Source organism: Physeter macrocephalus, chromosome 18, assembly GCF_002837175.3.
Source record: "Physeter macrocephalus isolate SW-GA chromosome 18, ASM283717v5, whole genome shotgun sequence".
In the NCBI taxonomy this organism is placed as follows: Eukaryota; Metazoa; Chordata; class Mammalia; order Artiodactyla; family Physeteridae; genus Physeter; species Physeter macrocephalus.
In genome coordinates this window covers 87080666-87087133 of record NC_041231.1, presented here as the reverse complement: position 1 = coordinate 87087133, position 6468 = coordinate 87080666, and the positions used below count along the sequence as shown (strand labels likewise).

General features: G+C 42.9%; 2 non-coding genes across 2 annotated transcripts; both read left to right on the top strand.

Annotated features, from left to right (window-relative positions):
• Positions 1-1971: 1971 nt before the first annotated feature.
• TRNAS-CGA (transfer RNA serine (anticodon CGA)) lies at positions 1972-2053 on the top strand. The gene has a single exon. It is a non-coding gene; the product is annotated as a tRNA-Ser (tRNA).
• A 1150-nt stretch (positions 2054-3203) lies between these two features.
• Positions 3204-3276, top strand: TRNAR-ACG (transfer RNA arginine (anticodon ACG)). Its single transcript has one exon. It is a non-coding gene; the product is annotated as a tRNA-Arg (tRNA).
• The last annotated feature ends 3192 nt before the right edge of the window (positions 3277-6468 follow it).

Sequence of the window (6468 nt, the reverse complement as noted above, 5' to 3'; positions counted from 1 at the left end):
ATCCTTATGCCAAAGTGGCATATCTTGGGGTGGCATATTCGGATTCCCTTCCCATGTTATGTTGTTGAAACTAAAAATGGGAAAGAAAGAGCTAGAACAGTAGTAATAGCTACCATTTGTTACCAGCTATTAAACCAAGTAGTTATTGATTTTTCATATAAAAACTAACAAGCAAGCCTAAGGGGGTAAGTGCCGTTGTTATTGACAATCCTTTATTTGTTTTATAGATGCAGATGCGGGGGAGTGCTCAAGATCACTAAGTTGTAAAATTTGGGGCCAGTATTTGCATCCATGAGTGACTGGGGCTAAAGTGTTCCACATTATTGCAGTTTTCTAGAAGAAGCATGGGCCTACAGAAAGAAATGGATATTAAGATGGTGATACTGAGCATAGAATATGAAAGCGATTTTACCAGGTTAGGGAGAAGGCAGAGAAAGCCAGATATGAAGAGTCTCAGAGGACATGGAGAGTAACCAGAGATAACTGTCACAAACATTATGCTTGTTATTGGTATTGCTCCCCTGGAGGAAATGGGGAAATGAATATTTCAGAACAAAAGGAGACTTGAATTTTTTCATTTAAGCGAATGGGTATGAACAATGGTCCTGATGTTGAGGCAGTGTTCCCTAAGGCACACCATATAGATTGCTGCCTTTGGGTGTGAGCATCAGAAAAGTTCTAGTCAAATACATGGTTCTTGTGGAGGAAGCTGTTTGTTTTGAACCATCCCAACCTCTGTAGTTCTTCCTCTTTCCCCAGGTCAGCCAACACTGCTTCCCTATCCTCCCCTCTCAACTTCATCCCTAACCCTTAAGGCATCCCTGGAAGGGCAGAAAGATCTTTAGGAAGGAAGTCTGAATGCTGGGTTTCAGTCTTGGTTTTATTATGTTGTGATCCTGGGAAAATTAATAACCTCTCTGAATCTCATTTCCTCATCTGCAAAATGGGATATTAAAACCCATTTCATTCATTTTCAGCAAATATTTATTGAATGTCATCCATTCAATAAATGTACCAGACATTCCTCTAGGTACTGGGAGCCTAGCAGTAAACAGACAAAAATCTCTGCCCTCATTGGAGTTTGCACTCTCATAGAGGAGACAGAAAATACACAAAATAAACAAGCTAGTTTTAAAGTGTGTCAAAAGATCATAAGTGATATGGAAAAAAATAAAGAACGGGGAGGAGAAGCATTGGAATGAGGGGAGTTTATACTTATGGCCGTGTTTCACTGATAAGGTGATATTTGAGAAAAGACCTGAAGTAGATAAGGGGCTGAGTCATATGTATATCAAAGCAAGAGTATTACCAGCAGGGGGAACAGTCAGTGCAAAGGCCCTGAAACAGCAATGTGCCTGATACATACAATGTAAAACAAGAGGGTCAGTAGTAACGGCAGCAGAGTAGGCAAGAAGGAGTACAACCAGAGAAATGAGATCACAGACAATCCAGTAGGCCCAGTGAGGACTTTGGCATTTACTCTGATGAAATGAGTTGCCGGTTCAGTTTTGAGCAAAGCTGTGCCATAAAGTGTTTTAGGTTCACAAGGATCTCTCAGACTGCTTTTCATAGAATGTTTTGTAGGGATGAAAAAGGTGGAAGAAGGGAAATCTATTAAGAGATTTGTGCAATATTCCATGTTAGAGATGAAGGTTTCTTGGAGCAGGGCTGTAGCAGTTGGGGTGGTGAGAAGTTTTTCAGATCTAGATACATTTTATAGGTAAACAAGACAATTCCCCCACATCCGTGGAATGAAAGAAAAATTGAAGTATTAAAAAATGTTGCCAAGATTTTTTTTTTGCCTAAATATCTGAAAAGTCGAAATCGCCACTGAGTGAAATAAGCAAGCCTGGTGTTGGAGAAGTTTTTCTTGGGGACACTTAGAAGTCCGTGATCTTATCTCTTCTTCCACCTTGCATGGAAACAATGCATACTTGTCTTTAGTCTGATGAAGGGGGGTGTCGTGGGTGAGCTGTGATGGCCGAGTGGTTAAGGCGTTGGACTCGAAATCCAATGGGGATTCCCCGCGCAGGTTCAAATCCTGCTCACAGCGTCCTTGTTTTCGATGTGGCTCCCGCAAAATTTACTGCTGTGCCAACTAGCCTCACAGGAAGCCCTCAGGCTGCAGTTCCGATTTAGAACCCAAATTTTTAAAGAGGTTAAAAAAGCGTGGGCGGCAGCCAGGTTTCTTTCCCTTTCATTGTGAGCCTCCTGAGCCCAACCTCCCCACTGTCCTCACCGGGCTTAGAGCGCGCTCAAAAATACTGGCTGCGATTAAATGAAGTTGTTAAATCTGTTAAGAGAGATTACAGCAGCAAAGTGTACAGAGGAGACGTTGGAATTTGGGAAAATCGTTTCTCTTTGAGATTGTAGAGAGCCGATTATAAAGAATGCTTCTTTAAAGCATTCCCAGGCAGCAATCTTCAGTGTCTGTCCTGATATCAGCGGCTGCTGGTGAGAGCCATAAAAATTTAAGATAATATTCCATCATATTTGCTACGCGCTCTTTAAGACAAGCGTTTTATACAAACGAGGAAATTGAGGCACAGAGAGGATATATTACATTTTAACTTCTGACTTTGCCTTGAATTTCAAAAACTTGGTCTCCTTCTTAACGTACTAAACCACTCTTAAAGCACTTTTGCATTTTCAGCTATTTTGCCTACTTTGAACAGCTAAGTACAATAGAATAGACTTATGCCAAGTCTATTCTGTTTTCTAAGTTTATTTGTCAAATGAGATTTTTAAAATGTATATTTCTGTTGAATTCCTGTCTCCTTATTGCATTTTGAGGGCTGATGAATATTCTGAGAAAAAAAAAAGGAATGAAGAGCTCAAAACTAGGCAGTAATATAAGCTGGGTAAGAAAGGATGTGAAATAGAGTGAGGAAAAGTGAATAGATAACTGAGTTCATAGAGATTTTGCTCAAGCAACGAGAGCTGCTGCATACTAAGCACCAAACAAGTTTTCAACGCATAGTCAGAGAATAAGTGAAGATTAACCATTGTTTTCAAAGAAAACATTTTATGTAAATCTATGTTATGCAACCAAAGCACAAAAGAAATCATGCTTTCCCAAAGTCCATACAGTCTCTGGTTTTAACCTCTTACTCAATTTTTTTAAAAAAAGCAATCATTCTTTCGGCTGGCATAAACTGTGCATAGTAATGAAGATATGAACATGACAACACTTTGCCAAGCAGGGGCCAGTGGCGCAATGGATAACGCGTCTGACTACGGATCAGAAGATTCTAGGTTCGACTCCTGGCTGGCTCGGTAAGCTCGGTTTTTTTTTTTTTTTTTTTCCTTCATCTTCTAGGTACTTTTTTCAAAAGGATACTGAAACAATTTTTAAAGTCTTTCGAATGTTTTTTTCGCGATACGCGGGCCTATCACTATTGTGACCTCTCCCGTTGCGTAGCACAGGCTCCGGACGCTAAGGCTCAGTGGCCATGGCTCACGGGCCCATGTGGTATTCTCCGGAACCGGGACACGAACCCGTGTTCGCTGTATCGGCAGGCGGACTCTCAACCACTGCGCCGCCTGGGAAGCATAGCCCTCGGTTGTGTCTTCGTGGAAGTGATCCTTTACCTTCTGTCAGTTGAGTCTGAAAGAGACTTCAGAAGCATCAGAGGACCATCCTGAAAATTTTCTTCCTTTCATCACTTCTTGAACTTGAGAAAAGAGATTGGCTGAAAAAGACCACTGGAAGGAAGGGTGTTAAATCAAAGAAACTTTAAAGAAAAATAAACGAAAAAAAAATTTCCTGGCAGTATCTTCTCCATCAATATTTTTTCCCATTGGGAAGAGTCCTCACTCACAGAGGACTACCCTGCACAGCTCTTTCCTCGCATGGCTACTAGCAAAAAGAAAAGGGACATCTCCTGGGGAAAGGTTGAGTCAAGAAAGGTTCGGCTGTTGGGGACGCAGGGTGAGAGAGGCTCCTTGCCTCACTCAGTTGGGTCCATTAGGGTTCAGTTCTGAAGCCCGGCGTATTCCCCTCTTCTTCCCCCTCCCTCACCAGCCGTAACTGACCATCTTCAGGAAGCAGGCAGGAGCTGGGAAACCGGACCTCAGTGGACAGAAGAACCAAGAGGAGTGCCCTTTTTTAAAGTAAACATCCCAGGAGAAGATGAGCGTGTAAGGGAGACGTGGGCAGGCAGCTTTGGAGCGGCCCCTCCAAAGAACAGACCTGCCTCTTTTCTCTGTGTGGAGACAGAACAGAGAGCTGGGGGGAAATCACTGCCAACGGGGGAGGGTGGGTGGGGGGTGGGGAGGATTCCTCAAACTAAACCAAAAGAGCATCTTAATATGTGGCTCGATTTCCGAAGGTGTAGCTTGTATCCTCGCTCTGCACCGCAGGTAAATTTATCGAAGTTGCCGACGTGCGCTATGAGGAGCCCTTGAGGCTGAAACGAAAGGAACCACCAAGCGCGCTGCCTCCGGGGGCCCAAGTCTGTTGGGCTGTGAAAGGATTGAAAGGAGAACTGGCGTCTTACAGCTTCGTATCCCGTTCCCAGCTCTTTACTGCTAAAGGGAGAGAAGATCTTCCGTGAAAGCCAAGTAGCAACCTCACGTGGAGCGGGCATTTACCTTGGATACTGCCTGGGATAAGGAAAGAGAACGAAGCACAGACGTTACGGGAACACACCCCGCGTCTTGCTGCTACTAGGACCACGCTCTAAACAACTCAGTCACTGGCCACCCTGAGCTTGCTTCCTTTTCTCGATTGAAACTCGTTTAAAGCGCCAAAATAATGCTGTCTCCTGAAGGTTCACAAGAACTAAGCAGGCATATTTCGTAACTCTTTTTTTTTTTTTTTTTTTTTTGCGGTACGCGGGTCTCTTATTGTCGTGGTCTCTCTTGTTGGGGAGCGCAGGCTCAGCGGCCATTGCTCACGGGCCCAGCCGCTCCGCGGCATAATGGGATCTTCCCGGACTGGGGCACGAACCCGCGTCCCCTGAATCAGCAATCGGACTCTCAACCACTGCGCCACCAGGGAACCCCTCGTAACTCTTTTTAACCTCAATCCTTCCCTAAAACACAACCGTCTCGTTCCCACACTACTTCAATTTTCTTCAATAAACTGGAACTTTTCAAGTTACTTTTACTTTGAAAAACTACAACCAAGGCGAAACGAAAATACATAGCCTTCTTGTTTCACAAAGAAGACAATATCTGAACTTCCGGCTCTGAGCAGCAGCGTTTCGGAGTTAAATAAGTACTTTGGATTCTAAGTGCCTACTGGGCAGACACCAGAAGGTCAAAACCACACCTCGACTGGCCGCTACAGGAATCAAACCCGCGCTCTTGGTGTTATTACCACCGCGGTCTAACCAACTGAACTAACCTGCTACTCTGAAAGTTACTGTCTTTTAAGAAAGTAAATTCGTTTACATTTCTTGTGTTTGAAAAATAAAAGGAACTTCTTTTCCCCCGCTCCCTCAAACCACATTCATAGACTTTCATGAGGAAACTACACTATTTCAATTCTTCTTATTTGGACTAGAAAAGTCACGGAGAAATTTTCGTGCAGAGGCTGTCTAGTTTATTTGTGGAGAAAGAACTGTTATGAGATTTTCAATCGTGAATGAAGGGAGCCTCCGGTTTTTAGAAGCATGTCCCTACTGGATCACAAATTGCAAAAGTCTCTTTAATGACTTGCAACTTAGTGACCTAATTTTTTCAAGTCGGTATTAAAATTTTCACCCAACTGTGCATTCTCTGTATCACTCAGCTTCCATTTTGAGAAGCAAAGGATCCAAGCACTAGGTCGGAGAGGATAGAACAAGTGAGATGTGCTCTTTGGTCCTTGGTGAGGGTATAGTTTTTAACATTTGAAGTTGAAGGAATCTCCTGCAGCCTCGGGAAATGTCCCTTTACATTTCCTGAGGTTGTATCATTTTTTTTCTACTTTTCGAACTTTCATGCTGACTGACCCCTAGTTAAATTTTCAACAAATATATTAATTTAAAGCTAAATGAATCAGCAAGTGATGATTTTGTTCATTTTTAGGCCGACGCTGGCGCAAGAGAGAAGTGAGGGTTTCTAGTGGTAAATATTCAACCGTTACTGGCTCAAGTTCCGCCAGAGACTTCTAAGTTTTATTCCTCTAGTCTTCAAGAGCTCTTGTCTTGGATTTCAAGAGCTAAGACTTCCAGGTGCTCAAAAATCACAGAAAAGACATCTATCTGACACCTCTTCTGCAGTCACACGTCCTCTGTACTTGTCAAAATCAGCCACATTCTGGCTTTTGAAGATCCTTGTACATCCCACAATTTGTGTATAGATCCCTGATGTTCACAGAGAAAGCCTTCGCGAAAGAATGAGTTTGTTTTAGTAATTTGAACACCGAAAGAATTACTGTAAATAAGTGGAGAGTTGAAAGTGCTTATGCCCTGCTTCTTACAGATGCCTTTAATAACATCTAGGTGCAAACTAAATAAAGCACTAAGTTTTGTGGGGTAT